Source organism: Nicotiana tabacum, chromosome 4 (assembly GCF_000715075.1).
Source record: "Nicotiana tabacum cultivar K326 chromosome 4, ASM71507v2, whole genome shotgun sequence".
Taxonomy (NCBI): Eukaryota; Viridiplantae; Streptophyta; class Magnoliopsida; order Solanales; family Solanaceae; genus Nicotiana; species Nicotiana tabacum.
The window spans coordinates 11610055-11626456 of NC_134083.1; the positions used below are offsets into that span (position 1 = coordinate 11610055).

General features: G+C 38.9%; 1 pseudogene; it reads right to left on the reverse strand.

The window, feature by feature from the left end:
* Positions 1-517: 517 nt before the first annotated feature.
* LOC107824522 (carbon catabolite repressor protein 4 homolog 3-like) lies at positions 518-15358 on the reverse strand (annotated as a pseudogene).
* Positions 15359-16402: the final 1044 nt, after the last annotated feature.

The following is a 16402-nucleotide window of genomic DNA, read 5'->3' on the forward strand; positions in this document are numbered from 1 at the left end:
AATAAATGGACATCCACGATATAATTATTTTCATAACAACTACCAACTTTTTTGAAGTTTTGAAGTTTGATTTTGCCCTTGGCTGGCTTTAAAGCATAAGTCTCATCTATATGAATGAAAGCTTTCTCTAGCGGCCAATTAAATTTTACAACAAAAAAAAAAGGCAATTAGGCTTTCGTCTTAACCACCTCTCTGTCAATTATTCTTCATTCACCCCTTTCTAACCAACTTCTAAAAGCTTTTCCTTTCGATTGAGTTTAGTGCTTGTAGTAGAAGAAATAAAAAATGCAACTTCAATTTATTGAATATGCAATATAATGTACTTACAAATAAAATTTTCATGTAACCATTGGTATTGTCGAGTGAGATTGCTATCCTTAAAGATAACTCTCCGAAAACGCCTTACCTAAATTTGCTTATTTTATATTATTCATAAAATTCTCTTGCATGATTTCACTCTTTTAGACTGTAATTCAACATTGCTACAACAAGTGCACCCACGGAAAAGAGACAGAGCTAAACTTAGAATGAGAGTAAATGGTTTTTAGCCACAAAATATCAAATTCATATGTCCAAACCATGAGTCCCCATTACGTATGGTCCAGCAAGTTTTTGTGGGTAGTATGGAAACAAATTGATTAAACTGATAATTTAGTCAACAGCTAATAGCACATGGAATCTGCTCAATGCAATCACAAATTTTGTCGTCATCTGACTCTCAACTTGATACAGGTAATTCTTTTCTTTTCTTCCTTTTTGATAACTCTGTTTGACAAGGCTAATGCAACATCACTACCAACAGATGTCACTTTTAACTGATAGCAACGTCTTCAGTTGCTTCTTTCTTTCCTTCCAAGAAAGCAAACTCAGAAACCAAAGCCAAATGATCACTACCCAATTTCTGCATGTCCCAGAAGTTCAAGTTAAAACTGGCTTGAAAAAGATGTTAAACGCAGACACATCATACACAAAGAATATATCAAATATAATAAGATCTAGGAAGTGCTTCTTACCAAACACAAAGAAAATGGCACAGAAATTGCAATTTACTTCCAGTACCTTTTCCAGCATACCAAACAAAATTTAATGCTTCAGTATAGAGCAAAGATGTTGTGACAAGATTTGGGAACCAAAGGACTTGCTATGATTTCTTGATGGATATCGATTCCAAACGTGCAATCGAGCAACATATTATTTTATAAGGTAAAGCAAACAAATCCAAATTCTAGCACAATACTTCATGTTTTGACAACCTTTTAATTTCATGTCTTTGGCCAAATCTAATGCATAAGGTTAACAGCATCCGGTTTCTAAGTGAGAAACATAATACCTTGAAGGGAAGACCGCCTGTTTTCTTCAAGACATTAATTGGTAAAGTATCTAAAACTTTTGTGGGTGCAAGACCATCAGAATACCTGCATGTGGTGGATTTTACTATTAGCGCTTACTCCCGTTAATCAAGTTAGCAGAAAAATATTAGTAGTTGTAATCAACAGCATTAGTACCACAAATAATCAACAGTTCCCAGAAACTTCGAGTGGTAAGATGTGGCTAATGGTTCACCACTGTTATCCCTTGTTGTTAGAGATCCCTAAGAAAAAGGAAGAGGTAGCGTTCTGTCGAAGAGGAATACACAAGGGAATAAATGTCAACTGTGGGTAGGAAGCTACACGCTGTACCTTCACCATTGCATATGAACTGTTTAGCTTCAAAGGGTGCAAAGCTATGTGGGATTTAGGGGCGCCAATTGCAACATTCATCTCCTCTTCGCTCCAGCTAGAATTCAAGAATCTGAAGTCAATTGCATGCACACAGCAAAATTCTCAATCAAAATCACATGATAATACAAAGAATTTAGTTTTATCTCACTAGTAAACGAATTGACATCCAGTAATCTCAAATATCAACGGATTAGGAATCCAACACACTCGAGAATTTATGAAGGGCAGTAATAATCGAACCCAAATAAATTCAGCGACAACAAAAATAAATAGTTAGAGGAGTTATTTGTAAGTCATTTTTTTTTTTTCAAAAACTATTTCTAAGCCTTATGTAAATGGCTAGTTTACTTGCATATCTCCATTTCTGTTCGACTCCGTAAATGTAACAAGGTCTTATGCCCAAATAAATTTGGTTTCTGAAGTTTGATATATACCAAGTATCAAGAGTTTGACCATATACCACACTATAGTGAAATTGAGAAATGAGAATGAGGATATGGAGAAGACGTCACTGTTATTAGAAAATAAGTACCACATTTCTTTCTCATAAAATACAATCTGAAGCAACTGACGGTCTCCCTTTAGGTTATATGAATCCTGCTGTGTACACTCTAGCTATTGGAATTTATAGGAGCGCATAGACTTTCGAAAGACATAATAAGTACTGATAGATCTTAGCTTCACCTGTCCATTAGAACAAACAAAATCCCCTTTTCTCTTCTAAGACCAAGATCTTGAGAGGGATGGCATTGTCTCTGACCAGATAACTCTCTTCGGTTATGTAGCATGAGATTGAGCTGCAATATCAAAAAGAAATCCTCTGAGAACAAACAACTCCGTCAAAAAGCATGCAGTTTATATGACTTAAGAAGTACTTAATATTGCATAAAAGGATGCTGAATTGGGGTCTGCATATTACCTCAGATGATGACAAGAATTTGTAGATTGGACTCTGTCACAAGGGATAAACAAATAAGAATAGTCCCAGCAAGTTATTTTTAAAGATAAATTTCAGTGATCCACACCTGGGGAGTGCTGTTATAATCACCTGCAAGCACAATAGGCGCACCGTCCCACTTTTCTGAAAGTATGTGAGCCCTTGATGAAAGAAAGCGAATCTGAAAGGAAAAATATTCAGCAAAAAGTAACAGCATGGAGACAACTGAAGGAAAATTGAAATCTTTGTACCACACTTCAATATATTGACAGTTGGGGAACTTAAAAAGTTTGTCTAAACTTAGCATGCTACCAGAAGAGGAAAAACATGCATTTTGTAGCAAGAACTAGAATCTGATTACCACAATGTTGCACACATATTTTATCATGGTGCATGAACAAAGGTTAAGAAAATGTCTTTCTTTACAAAGAGAGACTGTTCAGATGTCAAGTGGTATGCTGATGGAAACAGGATTGAAGTCCAAATGAATAAGAGACACTCTACCCATGTGCCTAAGCAGTAAGAGCTGTGGAAAACAACTATTTGACAAGTTGATTTTTCCATTTATATTTCACTTGAATTTTCTAATAACCAGATAGGATGCACTCTTCCAGTTTGAGACAATTTGAAAGCCATTTGATCCAGAAACCTCCAGCAACAAATTTCAATATGCAAACAGAAGACAAATTTAATTTCCGATCAAACAAAATTTACAAAAAATAAAAGGAATTACTATATGTGCATGGAAATATGCATTTTCAAATAATTCTAGTGTTTATAATTATAACAATCAGTGGCAAATGTAATTTGCATTACTAAACCATGCATCAGAACAAGCAGTTTAGGCTTAAAACGCCAAGGGAGATTTCCATCCCTTGTAAATGCTAATGTTCTTTGTCTAACAATTATACCTTGTCAAGGTAAATTGCCATGTAAGCTCAGTTGCCAATCAAATATTAAAATGCAAAAAATAGAGAGTTAACAAAGAATGCAGGATATTACTTGACCAAGCTTAACATCTCCACGGCTTGGATTATATAGCACATGAATATTCCCAACTACGAGCCTCCTTGACTGGGCTTCACGCATCTGTCTGTACCAGATGAAGTTAGACATACAAAATCGAAAGAGATATGATTAAATAATAATGAAACTAAGAAAAAACGGTGATCCAGACAAATCACCCTGGTACATGAAATCAGAAGAAACATCCAGTTCAGAATAGTAGAGACATGCATACAGAGATAAGTTAAATCAAATGCTCCAGATTTTAACTACCAGCATAGTTCTAATTGGTACAAAAGCTTGACCTACTAGAAGTGATCTGCACTACTAAGCAAGCAGGAAGTCTTGGATAAGAGGTCTTAAGCCACTAGCCATCACATATGCATATTTCACAGAACGTGAAATCTGATGAAGATTAACCACTGAGTACTAGTCAATTGCTTATATTTAGGTTGTCGTCCAGTTTATCTCATGTTTTTAGTTTGGTTATCTTTGTCGTATATCTCCTTTACATATTTGAATCCCATCTTACTGATTGTCCTAATTTTGAGCATTGTTTCATCACTCTCACAGTCTCACTTGTCACATTTACAGGCTATATGAAATTACAGTAGTTAAACGAAAATTGAAATTTACAACTGCTACCTTAAAAACAGAGAGCTGGGCGACATTATCCCGGAGACCATACTGCCTATATTCAATGCTTTCACCCTCTAACAACTGAAACCTGACATGAGCAAGTATCAGTCCAAACTCCAAACAAGCAAAATGATCTAGGTACTAACTGTGAGGTATAATCTTTACTTATAGCACTTACTTATCAGCTTTCCAAAACATAGCACAGCCCAACAGAACCGCCAGTGCGCCTCTACCATGGTCAAAGTAACACAATTTAATATTTTCCAACAGCAAGTTTTATAATGAATGATAATACAATTTTCCACTTATTTTAATTTGGAGGGAGGCGGGCGGGTTTAGAGTGAAGTAACCTTATAGGAGCCGAGATATCCAGCTTTCTCCAAAACGTTTAGTAGATCATAATACTTGTCCACCTCCTAATCAATCACATTAATAAAATTCTTCAATCACTTTCACATCCAAAACATGGACATATTTAAATATATTAATATGCAAGAGGCAATTGTAATTACTTGTAGGCAAATTATATCAGGATTTAATCCGAGGAGTTCTTCACAAATAACTCTTTTGCGATGGTCCCAATCTAAGTAATTCGAAGGAACATTTCTGTAGAGATCTCCGTGTTTGGAAACATTCCTATCTCCCAATATGTTATACGAAACAACGGTAAACCTTTCTGCTGCACCAAATTCCATACACTAAATTAAACTTAAGCATTAACAAAAAATACAAGCAACATGCAGTTAGTTGACCAAAGGGACTGACCTTGAGGTGGGACAGTGGAAGAAGCATCTCCTTCCACCCAATGGCGGACAATGTCCGATGCTAGACTAAGCTGTCTGCGACGTTCAGGGTTGTACCACCGCCGGCTGTAGGAAGCCGTCGGCGAAGAGGTGTAATTACGAGGGAACTTAATATAGCATAAGTTGAATATAGGCCGCAAGCTGCGAGTGGCGGCGTTGCTGATTAGCCTGGGCGTGGTTAGCCACGGGGAACCGGCTCTGCCGCAGCCCATGGGAAAGGAAAGAGCGTAACTTTGAATCGACCGGTAAAGCCGAGGACTGTGAGTGGTTAAGCGCCACAGTGACCAAAGGTCGTTATGAGACCACGCATCAAGTGGCGCCTTCTCTTTTTTCTTTTTCCCTTTTTCATGTTCTAACGTAAAGCAAGCTTTTTTATTGGAGAAAAATTATTAATATTATGCCCTTTAATAAATGTGTGATTATTTTATCACTTAGTTCTGATAATTGATCAATATAGTACTCCCTCCGTTCCGATTTATGTGAATTTATTTGAGTGAGCACGAAGTTTAAGAAAAAATAAAAGATTTTTGGAATTTATGGTCCTAAACAATTCAAAAAGGGATCCATAGTATTTGTGTGGTTATAAAAGCTTCTCCATAAAGGGTAGAATTGTAAGTTTAAGCAAAATTATTTCCAAATTTAGAAAGGAGAAAAATTATTTCTAAATTTAGAAAGGGGTCATTCTTTTTGGAGCAGACCAAAAAGTAAATAAGTTCACATAAAATGAAACGAATGTAGTGGTATTTATAACTTATAAGGCTAGCATTCTGGCCTTTCGCCAATCTAAGTGGGCGTTTGGACATAAGGATAGTAAAATTTTGAAAAAGTAAAAAAAAAATTAAATAAAAATTATATTTGAAAATTAGAGTTGTGTTTGGACATGAATACAACTTTGAGCTGATTTTGAATTTTTATGAGTGATCTAAAGTGAAAATTTTGAAAAGTAACTTTTTTGGAATTTTTCGGAAATTGAAAAATTCCAAAATTGATTTTTAAAAAAAGTGAATTTTTTTCGAAAAAAATTATAAAAAAATATATATGGCCAAACAGGCCCTAAGTTCTATGGTGATTTACTCCTTTGGTGTTATTTTATATAGTTTTATCATTGGATATGAGATTTGTATTGTTTTGAATTATTTATTACATTTATTTTAGTATAAAAATATTAAAATAATGATTAAAAAGTTAATCTGATGAAAGTATGAGTAGTAAGAACCACAAGGTCTCAAGTTTAAATTCCAGCGAAGAAAAAAATATTAGGTAATTCCTTTCCATCTGTCCAAGCCTTAGTGGACAGAGTTACTTGCTATCTGTTGCTAAAGGGAGGTAGCAAGTATCCTATGAAATTAGTCGACGTGCGGGCAAATTGGCCGAACACTATAATTATCAAAAAGATTACAAGTTAAATAAATGAAGTACTTGTATAATTATCTCAAACAATTTGGATGTTCTAAAGAACAAAAATGTGACATATGTGCTACAAAGGGTTAGAATTAGGGGTGCCAATGGTTCAGTTCTGCTGGTTATTTTATAAAATTTGTACCATGTCAATTTTTCGATTATTCTAATATGTATAATCAAAACTAGACTTTTCGAAACCGTCCCAATCATGTCAGTTTCTCTTCGGTATCAGTACGATTCGGTTAATTTTCGGTATTTATTTTTTCAAATGTCATGTAAAAGTCACTAGTACAAGTAAAATGTAATAATATACATACTTTTATAGGACTTAACAAAACTCTATAGATATTTTTAATGTTGAAAGGGTGATGCATTAAGAAAACATCAAAATATACTAGCGAAAGAAAGATGGCCAGAGTATAGATCCATCAACTATTATATACTAGCGAAAAAGAAACTAAGCAAAGATAAAGAAAATATAAATTAAACGAGTGGAAAGATATTAACCAAGTTGAGACTCAAGAATAAAGTGTATAGAAGATTAAATATTCAAAAAGATAAATCCAAATCATACGAGAGGAAACATATTCAATATATTGTACTTTTTTTTGGTAATAACTGTGAATATTACCATTTACAAACCACATTAACACATACACCTAAAGAGCACCCAAGCACCAGCTACGCACTACTGACAACAGTAGGTCTCGCAGTCTAATTACAAATTTGTTCAATGAAATCTTAGCACATCCTAGTTCGTTTTCCCTTCTATACATTTGAATCATCTCTATAACTATACTCTTTATTTATTGTATTACAAAATCCTTACTAACTTTCTGTTTTCTAAAGAAAAATAAGTTCATACTCTGCCATATATGCCATCACTTCCTTCCCGAATTTACTCCATCTTCTGCGCTTGATGTTCAACGATGTGGTCATGATATCATGCTGTGTAACATGTTCTCCAGTCCATTCCTTCACTCCTTCCCACACCTTTTTTGCCCATATACACTGTAAAAGCAAGTGTTGTACATCTTCAAGACTATTCAACTCACATAATCCACATGCTCCATCTCTACATGGAATTCCCATGCCAATGATTCTATCCTTTGTTAATAGCTTCTTCTGCATTGCCAGCCATAGTATAAACCTGTGCTTGGGTTGCATAATTCTGTTCCAAATCAAATCAGCAACATTCCACTTAGGCTTTCTCCTACTAGTTAGTTATACCCTGTTGAGACCGAGTACCTCCCACTACTTGTGAGGCAATAGCTGTCATTACTGTACCACCCCTTTATTAGTTGCTTGATACCGTGTAGCTTCCTCTAATACCAGCTACTATCATGTGTTGGTTGATGTGTCTAAAAAATCATCATTTGCTCTCATATAGATGCCATGTACCCATTTCACCCATAGTAGTTCATTCTTGTTAATTAGTAACTATATTAACTTTCTAATATAAGCTATATTCCACAGTTTGCAGTTCTTGATATTCAGCCCACCTTGGTGCTTAGGTCGACACACTTTCTCCCATGCTACTAAAGGTATCCTTTTCTTCTCTGTAGTGCTTCCCCATAAGAAGTACCTATATTTCTTATCTACTTCCTTCAGCACACTTTGTGAGAGGGTGAACACTGCCCCCTAAAAATTATGCAGTGAAAATTGGAAAGACACAACCACCTGTAGCCTCCCTGCATAAGACATGTGCCTATTTGATATTGTGGTCAGCTTCTCAGTGATCTTCACACATAGTTGGTGACAATCCATTTACTCCCCCTCTATGGTAATAAGGTAAGACCAAGATATCTCATAGGAAATGTGCCGCTCGAGTAGCCTGTGATGTCCAAAAGTTTTTGTTTTAATTCATCATCCACCCCTACAAACTTTTCTGTATTTGCCTCCAGACCTATGGTCTCTGAGAAGTGCTTAAGTGCTTCCATTATTCTCATTACCGCTGCTTCATTCCCTTTACAAAACAACATTAGATCATCTGCAAATGTCAGGTGAGTAAGTTGTTGTTCCTTGCATATTGAGTGGTATCTAAAATCTGTGAGTAAGTTGTTGTTCCTTGCATATTGAGTGGTATCTAAAATCTGGCAGCTGGCTCGTCCTCTTTAGAATCCTAGAAAGATATTCCATCACCATAACAAAGAGCAAGGGGGATATTGGATCCCCTTATCTTAGACCCCTCTTCCCTTCAAAATAACCATACCCCTCTCCATTAACCTTTACTCGGAACTTTGTCGTTGTTACACATGCCATGATCAACTGAGTAAACTTTGGAGGAAAGCCATATCCCTTTAATATTTCTTCAATGAACTCCCATTCTATCATATCATACGCCTTCCTTAAATCAATCTTCATTAGACATCTAGGGATAGTTTTCCTATTTTAGTGTCTTAGTAAATCACTGCACATAAGAACATTATGAACTAAAGACCTTCCCTTCACAAATGCTGCTTGATTTTCACTTACTATGGTAGGAAGCGCCTCAGTAAGAATGTTACACATAACCTTCGATATACATTTGTAGAGCACATTACAACAAGAAATAGGTCGAAATTGGCTAGCTTCTATTGGATTAGCCACCTTAGGTATCAAAGTCATCATGGTAGCATTGAGCTGATTCAGCATTTATCCATTGCTGGAGAATTCTATCACAACATCAGTGATATCTTTGCCAACCACTTTCCATGCATCTCTATAGAACCCTACACCATACCCATCTGGCACAGGACTCTTATTGACATTGATACTAAACATTGCTTTCTTGATCTCCTGTGCAGTTACACCCTTTATCAAACCTAATTACTGTTGTAAAGACAATACATGTCCTTATTTTAAGAACCCATGACATGCCTTTCCCCTAGTCCCTCCATTAGAACCTAATAGTTTCTTATAGTAGCTGACAAACACATCAGCAATCTTCTCAGGATCTGTTTGTAGTTAATTCAACTCATCATTAATTTGAGTCACTGATTGTACTAATCTTCTCTGTTTAATAATGGAGAAGAAGTACTTGGTATTATCATCCCGAAGTCTAATCCATGTGGCCTTACTTCTCTGCATCAAGAAATTTTCAGCCATAAGTGATGACTCCCTGAACTTATCCCTTGCATCTTTCTCTTGCTGCTGAAGATTTTGATCTAGTGGTGTTTGTTGTAGCATAGCTTGCAATTTATGCACTTCCTCCCTATCTTTATTAGCTTCATTTATGACATTGCTAAAGTTTCTCTTGTGTAATATTTTGAGTTTCTGTTTCAAAGCTTTTAACTTTTTTACTACCTGATATATCTTACACCCTTCCACTTGCATTGCCCACCCCTCTTCAACAATGTGTAGGAAATCTGGGTGTTTACTCCATATATTGCAGTATCTGAAAGCTTTTCCCTTCTTTTCCTGTGTCTGGATCATCTCTACCACAAATGGACAATGGTCACTGACCCCTTCTGGAAGTGCATGAGTCTTATATTGTTGCATTGTATCTATCCATTCCCCATTAACAAATACCCAATCTATTTTTTTAGCAGATTCTATTAGCCCCCTGCTTGTCATTCCATGAGTACTTGTATCTATTGCTAGGTAACTCCATAAGTATGCATTTATCTATACATTTTTGAAAGTCCACCACCTCACTAAGTGTTACTTCGTTCCCTCCAATTCTATTTTCCTGTTGAAGTACTGTATTGAAGTCTCCCATGAGTATCCATAGAAGCTGACATCCTAAACTTATCTGGTGTACATACTCCCACAATGCTCTCCTCTCATATCTGAGATTATGTGCATACACAAATGTGACCATGAATGTGATTTGCATAGGGATATACTTTACTTCGCAAGGTATTGACTGTGCAATCTCATTAATGATCCTCACCTCATACCATTCTGGTTTTCACACTACCACAATTCTACCATTGTAGTGTGAAATATGATTGCTATAATATTGCTACCCTACAAACATAGAATTTATAATATTCTCCATCTTATTACTTTTTATTCTAATTTCTAGTAACCCAACTAATCCAACATTCTAATAAGTGTAGAAGAGTTTGACCTCTTTCTACTTACTGAGGCCATTGAGGCCTCTTGTATTCCAACTCAATAGTTTAACCATCCCCTATAGGGAAGATGGTACCACTCCCTCATTTCCCTAATCCATTATTAGTACTTGTCTCTGCCTTGTCCTTCTTGAGGTTTTGGAATGTATTAGCCACATGCACCACTGAATGTGACTAATTGACTGATTTATGAGGTTGCACCCTTCCCTGATGTCCCCTCCAAGGATTCTGCTTTTGCCATCTACCATGCATTTCCTCCATCCCTATTTCTTTGCTCCCCTTATCCTCATGTGTTTTTACTGTATTCACCTCATTGTCAGCATTCTGTTGAATCACCTTTTTTGGTTGCTTGCTTCCTGTTTCTTGGCTTCTATTGTTGCCTTGTTTTTCCTGCAGATATCTTATGTATGCCCATATTTGTTACAGCTAGAGCATATAGAAGGCCTCCACTCATATGTTACTCTTTGTTCAATCACAGAACCTTTCTCATTTCTAAAGTAAATCAGCTCTGGTAATTTTTCCCCAACTCTCACTTCAACTAATAATTTTGCAAAGTTCAATTCAAATTTCTTTTCAGTATTATTGTCCACCATGAGAGGTTTCCCTATTAAGCTACCAATTTTGCTCAAACTCTTTGCACTCCAGTACTTAAAATCCAACCCCGACAATTTGACCCAAATAGGAACTGAAAATAGTTCCTCGCGAGTAAATTCCATGTCTGCATTCCAAGCCTTCACAATAAATGGTTTGTTATCAAAATGATATATTACTCCTTGAATGATTTCATTCTTTCCCTCTTCATTCTCAAATCTGACCAGGACTATACCATTCTTCATCATTACTATTTTGTTAATTCCCAACTTTCCCTAATTTCTTTGTATGTAACCATTTAGGACTGCAAATGGAGGGTGTGCTCCTAATAAATAGCACACTATAGCATTACTCCAGTACTCGATCTCTGTAACAATATCGTCATCTTCAATTTCCACTGTCTTTTGTCCCCCCATAGTAGTAGGGTTAACGAACTCAAGCTTAAAGCCATCATTCATTATTTTTAATATATCAAAATTATCCTAAACGGATGCCCTAGATTCAGATCCCTAACCTGCGCTCTTCTCAGCAAGTTCAACCTCGTCTGCCCATGATTGTTTCCCCCCTGTAACCACGGTTTTTGTTGCTTCAATCCAATTTTCCACTCGCTCCTTCATAGGTGTACTACTTTGAATTTGTGAGCTCATTTTGCTGCCCTCTCCATCGGAAATACCTCCTCTTGTCTCTCGTATCACCAATTCAGTTGAATTTCATTGAAATTCCGTCGGAATAACTTCTTTATCGCTGGTTATTCCAACCATTGTTTCATTGAGCTTAGGACTGGAAACTTCAAGAATCCTTTTCCCATGGTGTCACGACCCCAAATTCATCCTGATGGCACCTAGTTTTAGGTAAGCCTAACAATAACAACAACAATAACAACCATGTAAAATTCCACTAATGGGGTCTGGGGAGGGTAGTGTGTACGCAGACCTTACCCCTACCCCGAAGGAGTAGAGAGGCTATTTCCGAAAGACCCTCGGCTCAAAAAAATAAAAAGACCAAAAAGGGAGACAATATTAGTATCACAACAACAATCATAGGATAAATAGGAACACCATGAAATCCAGAAGAAAGATGCAAAGTAAAGGGAGATAATATTAGTAAATATTAGTATCACCACAACAGTCATAAGAAAAATAGGAACCTCATGAAATCTAGAAGAAAGATGTAAAGCAAAAGCGATAGCTAGTAAATAGGACCTGCACTGAAAAGAGAAATAGTAAGTCACAACATTCCCACTAGTTATCATAAACCTACATGGCTAGTCCCACCATGTTACGAAGTAAGGCACGACTCAACTACCTCCTAACCTACAACCCTAATACTCGACCTCCACATCTTCCTATCAAGTGTCATGTCCTCGGAAATATGGAGCCTCGCCATATCCTTCCTGATCACCTCTCCCCAATACTTCTTAGGGCGCCCTCTACCTCTTCTCGTGCCCTCCGTAACCAGCTGCTCACACCTCCGTACCGGAGCATCTGGGCTTCTCCTCTGAACATGTCCGAACCATCTAAGCCTCGCTTTCCGCATCTTGTCATCAATGGGAGCCACATGCACCTTCTCCCGAATATCATCATTCCTAATCTTATCTATCTTAGTGTGCCCGCACATCCACCGCAACATCCTCATCTCTTCTACTTTCATCTTCTGGATATATGAGTTCTTAACAGGCCAATACTCAGCCCCATACATCATGGCCGGTCTAACCACCGCTTTATAAAACTTACCTTTGAGTATCGGTGGCACTCTCTTGTCACACAGGACTCCAGATGCTAACCTCCACTTCATCCATCCTACCCCAATACGGTGTGTGACATCCTCGTCGATCTCCCTCCCCCTGGATAACCGAACCAAGGTACTTGATACTGCCTCTACTCGGGATGACCTGCGAATCAAGCCTCACATCCACGCCCACTTCCCCTGGCTCAGTGCTGAACTTGCACTCCAGGTATTCCGTCTTCGTCCTGCTCAGCTTGAAACCCTTAGACTCAAGAGCCTGTCTCCAAACCTCCAGCCTCTCGTTAACACCGGCTCGCGACTCATCAATCAGAACTATGTCATCGGCGAATAGCATGCACCATGGCACATCCCCTTGCATATGGTGTGTTAACGCGTCCATCACTAGGGCGAATAAGAACGGACTGAGCGCAGAACCTTGGTGTAGCCCCATTACAACAGGAAAATGCTCAGAGTCGCCTCATACTGTCCTAACCCGAGTCTTAGCCCCATCATACATGTCCTTAATCGCCATAATGTATGGAACCGATACACCTTTTGCCTCCAGGCATCTCCAGAGAATTTCTCTAGGAACCTTATCATATGCTTTCTCTAGGTCAATAAACATCATGTGCAGATCCTTCTTCCTCTCTCTGTATAGTTCCACCAACCTTCTAACAAGGTGTATAGCTTCTGTAGTCGAACGACCCGGCATGAATCCGAACTGGTTGTCGGATACAGACACCGTCATCCTCACCCTCGCTTCAACCACCCTCTCCCACACTTTCATGGTATGACTCAGTAATTTGATACCCTTATAATTGTTATAACTCTGGATATCACCTTTGTTATTATACAATGGAACCACCGTACTCTACCTCCACTCATCCGACATCCTTTTCCCCTTAAAAATAATATTAAACAACCTAATCAACCACTCCAAACCTGCTCTCCCCACACACTTCCAAAATTCCACCGGAATCTCATCTGGCCCGGTCGCTCTGCCCCTACTCATCTTACGCATAGCTCCCACGACCTCCTCAACCTCGATACGCCTGCAGTACCCAAAGTCACGGTGACTCTCGGAATGCTCCAATTCGCCTAGCACAATATCCCGATCCCCTTCTTCATCTAGAAGTTTACGAAAGTAAGTCTGCCATCTCCTCTTAATCTGGTCATCTTCCATCAATACTCAACCATCTTCATCCTTGATGCATCTCACTTGGTCCAAATCTTGAGCCTTCCTCTCTCTCAACTTGGCCAGCCGGAATAACTTCTTCTCCCCACCCTTTTCCCCCAATTCCTCGTACATACGACCATACGCCGCAGTCTTAGCCTCTGTGACCACCAGCTTAGCCTCCTTCCTAGCTGCCTTATACCTATCCATGCACACTCGCCTCTCCTCCTCACCTATGCTCCCCACTAACTTCAGGTACGCCGCCTTCTTTGCTTCCACTTTACCTTGGGCCACTTCATTCCACCACTAGTCTACTTTGTGCCCACCAGAGACGCCCGTCAAGACCCCTAACACCTCTCTCACAACCTCCCTAATACAGTCTACTGTCGTTGACCACATAGTGCTCGCGTCACCACTGCTCCTCCAAGCTCCCATAGCAGACAACCACCCCTCTAACGCTTGGGCTTTATCCTTAGTTAAGGCTCCCCACCTGATTCTCGATCTTCCTCGAGTATACCTTTTCTTCCTCTTTAACATAATACCAACGTCCATCACCAAGAGCCTATGCTGCGTCGCGAGTATCTCACCCGGAATCACCTTGCAATCCTTGCACAACCCTCTGTCACACCTCCTGAGGAGGAGATAGTCAATCTGGGTCTTCGCCACCGCATTTTGAAAAGTAACCAAATGCCCCTCCCTCTTCTGAAATCTAGAGTTCGCAATCATCAACCCAAAAGCCTTAGCGAAGTCCAATAAACATGTACCTCCTCCGTTCCTCTCCCCAAAACCAAAGCCTCCATGCACCTCGCCATAACCACCTGCGGTCGACCCAATATGCCCATTGAAATTCCCTCCTATGAATAGCTTCTCAGCAGTCCTGACGCACAATCTCATCTAACCCTTCCCAGAAGCGCCGTTTAACCTCCTCATCTAGGCCCACATGCGGCGCATAGGTGCTAACGATGTTTAGGGTGCACTCTCTAACCACCAACTTAATAGTCATCAATCTATCATTCACTCGTCTAACCTCAACCACCGACTCTCTAAGTTCCCTATCCACCAAGATGCCCACTCCATTCTAACCTTTCTGGACTCCTGAGTACCAAAGTTTATACTCGTCCACGTCTCTCGCCCTCGACCCTACCCACCTTGTCTCCTAGACACACGCTATATTGACCCTCCTCTTCTGGAGGATCTTCACCAACTCTATAGATTTACCCATCAATGTACCTACATTCAATGACCCAATTCTCAACCTACAGACACCCTTGTTCCTTTTACCTCCCTTACCTCCCGCCCCACCCCCTAAACCCTGACCTACCTCCCGCCCCACCCCCGTTCCCCCCCGAGGACATGACCTCACTCGACCATCGCAGACCACAGCCACTCTACCTACGACAGAGTAAGGGGAATCACTATCACACAAGGCAACAGACTAAACCAGAAGAATACAAGTTGCAACAACAGGCACACTAATATGGTAAATAAACTAGTACGAGGTAAGATGTCAGCAATTTAACTCACACAACAAAGGAAAACTGGAAAATGGGAGGTACCAACTCCCGCGGGCAGAAAAAATACAATAAAAATACCGATACCACGAGTACCAGATATAGAACGAAAGAACCTGGAGCAAGTTTTCCTGAAGCTTGTCGGATCTGCTCAAGAGCATTGGCAAGTCCTGCTGTGTCTCGCCTGAAAGTTGTTTGGAAGTCGCCGAAATTTACGAAACTTGCCGGCAATCTGAACACACCGGGAAATAGTCTGTCCTCGCCGGGAAGAAGATGATTGCGCAGGAATCACTCTATTTGGTGACTTCTTGAACATAGACTGATTCTCCAAAGAGATTCGTATCCCAATCTTCAGCTAAAATTCGTTCTTTAAAGGAAGAAATACTTTCTGATTTTGAGTGATTAGGGAAGAGATTTTGCTATGACACTTCGTAATAAAATGGTAAAACAATTAAGGAAAGATAAATAGAAATATTGCATAAGATAAAGAACTAAAGAGACTAAACCGGTGGAATTTAGGTATAAACCTCTTGGATTGATCGGAACAAAAATTTAACTAATGAGTATTCGCTAAAAATAGAGTTACCGGTGGTGGAGGTGTTGTGTAATCGCAAGGCTAAAGCCCGGGAACCTACCGTTGATTATGGAGTTACCGGCGACGGCGAAGACAGTTCTCTGTCGTAACCCTCGATGGGAATTTTTTTTTCGCCGTTGATTAGGTAAGCCTAACAATGCGGAATAATAATAAATATTTGAAATAAATAAACTACAATTCAAACAATTTCAACTCCCAAAACCCGGTAGAAATAAATCAAAACCTCCTAAGAATTTATTCTC